The 6,453-nt window shown below is 36.3% G+C and overlaps 1 long non-coding RNA gene across 1 annotated transcript; it reads right to left on the bottom strand.

Annotated features, from left to right (window-relative positions):
- Positions 1–842: 842 nt before the first annotated feature.
- Positions 843–5,772, bottom strand: LOC123058248 (uncharacterized). Its single transcript, XR_006427102.1, has 3 exons — positions 2,515–5,772; positions 1,981–2,071; positions 843–1,282 (listed from the first exon to the last, which is right to left on the bottom strand). It is a non-coding gene; the product is annotated as an uncharacterized lncRNA (long non-coding RNA).
- Between the last annotated feature and the right edge of the window lie 681 nt (positions 5,773–6,453).

Consider the following 6,453-nt stretch of genomic DNA (forward strand, 5'->3'; position numbering starts at 1 on the left):
ATGTTTGTCAACTCTCAACAACTTTTATTCATCATACTCTTTTATATGTGAAATGATTACTCTCCATAAGATGATAACCAAGCCCTTGACTCAAAACTAATCTTTATTGTATACTAGTCGCCAACCCGTACATTGCACAGGCTAGTTTATTGTTGCACAACACTAAAATTTTAGAAGTATTACCAATTGATTATCACATGGGTATGTATGCTTTTACTAAAAATGACCATATGATAAAGAGGATCAAATCCTTTGGTTCAGTTATTGGTGATACGCTTTACATGTAACTCCATACTGAGAATGCATGTTATAATTTTTCATGGTAATCCATATGAAAAACAGAGTTAAAGAGTTTAGGTTAGGTAATTATTAGACACTTCACATGTGTTCATGGGCTCTACCATTTTTTGTGCTGGATCTTTCGATTTGTATGCATATTCCATTGGTTCTCAATCTTTTACTGTTGTACTATTAGATTCTTATTTTGGGTGTCTTGCTAATAGTAGTTAGGATTTCTATAAGAAGATGTCATTTGTATGATGAGAAATAAAAAGAAATATCGAGTTCGCGTGGCAGAAGCAACTACTTTCGAACTAATAGAAAGAAACGCAACGGCTGGAGTGGGGGAGTCAGAGTCGAGAAGAGGACTCCTTGTTTGTTTCTCTCATGCAAAACCGTGCATGAGACATTCATCTCGGTCTAAATTTTTTTAAACCAAACTTCTTTATTATTTGTATGACATGCATATGAATAAACCCATGTGAGCTGTGTGAGATATAAGTCATGGTCTGTTATTTTTGGCAAAACGAAAAGGAAAAATTGTGCATACTACTCTGTAATGTTATAATAAGTGATGTTCTGGCCGAGAAAGAAATTGCTTCTTCTCCCTTTTGAAGACTACTTTTTTCATTAAAATACAACTTTGATTATAAGACCATTCCACAAGCACACTGAATAGATAGGTGTTAAAGAAGCAAACCACGTCGCTTCAACTTGAATCAGATGACATGTTTGAATATACCCACGGTTATACACCTCAGAAGCTATATCTCTAGTCGACATGACAACTTCTTGTCTATTTTTACATTTATAAGGATTTTTCGAAATAATGTGCATTCAGGTGACATTAGACTTATAGCACCATTTCCTGTATTAGGTATAAGCTACCGCTCTTGCCAATTCTTAGCACAAATCAAATTGATGTGTTATGTATTCCTAATGAAATGAACACGGGGAATAAATATGGAGTCTTTTCCTTCCAATCTACGTAGTGAGTTGTGATCTGAAAAGTTGAGCAATAACACATTATTATAGATTATAGTATTTCAAAGAATATACATTTTTGAACCTATTTTTATTATAGAATATAAATATTTTACTTGCAAAAAAAGAATATAAATATTTGAAACTATTTTGATTTCTTTTTTTCATCTCCCATGGATGAATTAAGAAATATATATAGATAATTTACAAATCCAGTCATTCTAATCATGGATTCTTGCTAATGAAGTACAATATCTGAGGGAAAGATGTTCTTCCAAAGTGTACAACACTGTTACAAATCCATATTGAGAGTGAAATATTAAAATTATAGGTGCATAATCTTACAGATTCAATTCTGAAAGTCATTTCGAATGCCAAATCTTCAGTAGCAACAACGATAATCACTTGTATACTAAGAATACAGATTCAGTCGCAACAACAATAATCATTTGTATACTGAGAATACAGATATCGGGAGTCAATGGTTGTTGCTTGTAAGACTATACAGATATAGTAACATGCTGAAAGAGTAAGCTATTGGCAACAAATGTTCAAGGTTCTCATGCTCGTAGGCTTTCTTATAGTTTCGGTGTAACGGTATTAAGTATCCACACATCACTGCTAATTCACTATCAATTGTTGGGATCAAAATTTATGAAATTACTAATCGTATAAACAAAATTTGATCCATAAAACTATATCACAGCAGCATGGTACCTGGTATTTATCTGTTCTGCTAGGCCTTTAGAAAACCTGAATCTCCGAACATTGTTTCTGTCGATAGATGTAATCTAGAACAAAATACATTCTGCAATAAAAAAGAAAGTTATGTGAGGTGTTATTAAGTGATATTTCACCAGTTGCTCTCAAATTCCTATTGCTTCATATAGCATGACTATACTAAAAGTTGTCAAGGCATGAAGATTTAATTATGCATTGATGCAATTGTAACAGCAAGAAGATAGCACAGTACAGAGGAAACATCAAATCCAAGATCTAGCTTGATTGGTTCAACAAACATTTGTATGGGAAATACACGTATGATGCTGTGTATAGTAAGAACTATACTTATGTGTATTAGATAGAGTGGCCAGCTAATATGGTAGTTATTTATTCAAACGCAAAGAATATATTAACAACTTATTCTCTATATTCAACTATAATGATGCCACATATTAGAGGCCAAATGAAGTTCTCACGTAGCACAATAAGTTCTCTTATCCATGCGGCATCAGTTCAAGAACATTTTACCTTTAGTGTAAGATGGATATTGCCCTCCAAAAATCAAACACCTTCAATCTCAACATGCAAACCTGAAGGCTTCTAGTAAAACTCAGGCATTCATACCAAGAGAGAGAGAGAAACATTATGTCATGCCCCAAAATAATAGTATTATGTATGAAAAAAGCATAACTGATTGCAAAAAATGATTTACTAATACTATGATTACTTGTTCGCACCCCTGCACCATCTCCTAAAAAGTGCTATTTTATTTATTTAGTACATATAGAAGGCAAAAGCACTCCAGATAGAACTACCAGTACTAAGAAAATGAGATTGGCCATTGGACTTCCAATCATAGTATTTTATAGGATCCACACTAATAAAAATCTAGAGTAAATGTTTTCATTGTCTTTGATTGATCACAAACAGATTTCTGCTAGCTCCACAAAGACAAAGAAGATCATGCATGTAATCCAATGGAAACTATTAAAGAAGCATGTGAACAGACCAGGAAAACATCAAAGCACAACAATATTGATTAGTTCTTCTTTCCAGTACACTTTTACCAATGACGTGTTGTGAATTAATACTAACAAATAGTAAATATGATAGTACTAACACTGAAATTTTCAGACTGAACACATGCATTATGTAGCAGACGGACATTTCTAATCCTGAAGCAAAAAAGAAGATGGCATATAAAATTATAAAATTAATCTTAAAGAAAAACATCATGACGCACATTCTTTAGTTTCATTCTTGAGATTGCAATTCTGCATTACAGGCATTTTCTCAATTACAATAGTACAAAATCCACCTCCGATGTTGTTATTAGAACAGAAAAAGTCATCAGCAGTTAAAAGGTTAGCTTGCAAACCAAAATAACAAATAAAAAATGGAAAGATTATTTAGACATCAATGTTAAGTAGTCAGGCAATAACGAATTCATATAAGACATTCACTTCGAGGGTTTCACTTACATATTTGATGTATCAGAATAGAAGCGACCAGACCAATACCTCTATGTGTACTGAAACAACGATATAAAATAGGATGAAGATGTGCTCCCATCCATGTTCTGCAAGGAAATACAAAGCAACAGTTTCCCTGTTTGTATAAAACGCTAGTCTAGCATCTTGGCTTCACACGTCAGGCTTGTTAGCAAATATATGGATACAAAACTAAAAGATTCATTTAGAAACACCGGAGGATATTAATCCACTATTTTATAAGAAAACGGCAAAAAAATACAAAACCGAGGAAGGGATCTATCTAGTCGCCCAGGCTAGCAACGTCCACCCTTGTCAATGACGCCTTCAGATAGATCTGCAATGAGAGATGATGATGCAATTCCTTTGGACAGATGTGCAGTGCAAGATCAATATTGTAACAGCATCATCAGCACGTTGTATTGTATGTATGAAGTTTCTTTCGAGGAGTGATGCCGGCTGGGAACAACGACATCACGATAAGAGGGATGCTTTTTAGGCGATGGAAATTAAGATTGCAATAGCAGGCAGATGATTGTGCTCTGTAGGCTCAGTTCATCGAGGGCTGAAAGTAGCTAATTTATAAGGAGCCTGCGATCAAATATCATTTTTCCTATTTTTTGTTGTCGAGACATACAGAGAGAGATGACGATCATTTTTCCCCAATAGGGCAAAATAGGAGAATCAAGGGGAGGATGCCTCAAGAAAAACATGAGAGACCAAGGAGAGGACGACTCGTCACACGTGGCATATGAGAGCATCTCATGCTTCATCCGAGTGCTACAGGTAAATTATATATTAACTTCCTAAGTAAAATCGTGTAGGTTGGGTTATTTTTCCACTTCAAGAGTTATCTAAATCGTTTGGTTAACATATTCCAATTACATAGATTAATTTGATAGTTTGAACGACGTGGATAAATGAGGAAGCACTAATTAAAGAAGTCTCTAATTAGAATAGTAAAAATTATAAAGCATTTCGATAGAATGTTAAAATATTCAGTAGACCATTAGTGATTTTCAAAAAGTCAACACACTGTCATCTTCAAATTTCCCTCTCTAACGACCCCTTAGAAGAACTATCCTATATAACATTGCATCCTAGCATGCGAATTCGTGAATGAAAAAGAAGTTACTTCAGTCGTAACAGCAACTAAGCACTAAAAGGGCTAGCAGAGCACTAAACTTAACATCGTAAGAATGATGAAGATACTTACACGTAGTTTCTCTCAAGCTGCAAAAATATTACACAAAATAGTATGAATTGATCATACTTGGAAAAATATTACACATAACAATGACCATGGTTAGCAGCAAAAAATCTTAAGTGGAGTGCAGTACTTGCATAGTTGCATATAGAGTACAGTTAGGGAAATAACAAATGATATAAACCATATGTGTGATATAGAAAGAAATGGAGTGTACCTTTAAGGGATAGAGGTTTGCCAAAAAAATTATTATGCATGTACAACTCGTACTTGAAGCTAACTGTGTATGGCCAATAGTTTTAAAATCTGACTACCAGCTGATATAACAATAACAAAAGTGCACAATTTAGTAGTTTAACACATGAAAGAATATTTAAACTCCAAGCATCATACCTCTGTGATAAATTGAACGGATGGAGAATAGAGTAGGGATCCTGGCGCTAGCAGTCCGCTACAGCCCCTTCACTCGTCGTCACATCAACCATTGTGAGACTGACTCAGTAAATTGGCCTAAAATGATTTATGTTGGCATGCTGCATAATCACAACCCAAAATATGTTGTTATTAAAGACCAAAAAAGAAAGGGATTGGGGAGATTCTGGATTGAACTGTGAGTTTGTGATCCTTTTTCAGATCCGTTGATAGAAATCTGAACTTCAAGATGACATTGAAGTAAGACGGAGAAGGATTAGCAAGAGGTGATTGGGTTGTGTGGGCCTTTTATCAGAGCGATTATAGTGTGAGGTACACTTGGGGCCTCACGACCATGGACTCTAGCATGAGGCGCTCGTCACAGTGCAGGCACCGCAGCACGGCGACGGACGGCAGGGGCGCTGGGAACGCGCAATGCTAGAGCGCACCACCCAGAGCATCATGAAGGAATTGGCGGCGGCGACATCGTCCCATGACGGCGGCGGCATCGTTGCATGACGATGGCGACGACATCGTTGGATGGCGGCAGCGGCAGCGGTGGCCGCAGCGACGGATAGCAGCAGCGGCGTATGGCGGCAGCAGCGGGAGCGGCGGATGGCAGCAGTGGCGGTCGCAACGGCGGATGGCGGCGGCATATAGGTCGAGGAAGCCAAGGAGAACCAGTCCCGGAGCGAGGCTTTTGGTGCAAACGTTCAGGCTGTAATGGGCTGATGGGTCGTTGACCGCGCAACATCATCGGGGTAATCCGGTGCGCGCCCAGCAGCGAACACAAAAAGCTCGCGAAAAAAATTCGGACAAAGACATACGCCGCTGCTGCACGATCAGAGAACCTTCCAGTTTACGTACGAGTCCGCTAGCCACACGATCTATCGTCTAGGTAGTGATTAGTAACAGCGGCAAAGGCATAATAAATAATGTCGCTGGGCTATTCTATTTCATAGATTTTTTTTTGGAAAAAGATCGTGACATTGAAATAGTTCATGGATTTTGAAAATTGTTCTTCATTTTGGAGGAAAATTACACAAAACTGAAAAAGTTCATTGGTTTTCAAAAAAGGTTCATCAAATTTGAAAAAACTTATTGGTTTTGAAAAACGTTCATCAAAATAAATAAAAATGCATTTTCATTTAATGTTCATCAAACTTGAAAAATTGTTCAGCGAATTTGAAAAAAAGTTCATCAAATTTGAAAAATGTTCATCGAAATTGAAAAAAAGGTAATAATTTTTCAAGAAAAGTTCATCAAATTTGAAAAAAGTTCATCGAATTTGGAAAAAAGTTCATCAGATTTGGAAAAAGTTCATCGGATTTGAAAAAGTTCATCGTATTTGAAATAAGT

Source organism: Triticum aestivum, chromosome 3A (genome assembly GCF_018294505.1).
Source record: "Triticum aestivum cultivar Chinese Spring chromosome 3A, IWGSC CS RefSeq v2.1, whole genome shotgun sequence".
Classification (NCBI taxonomy): Eukaryota; Viridiplantae; Streptophyta; class Magnoliopsida; order Poales; family Poaceae; genus Triticum; species Triticum aestivum.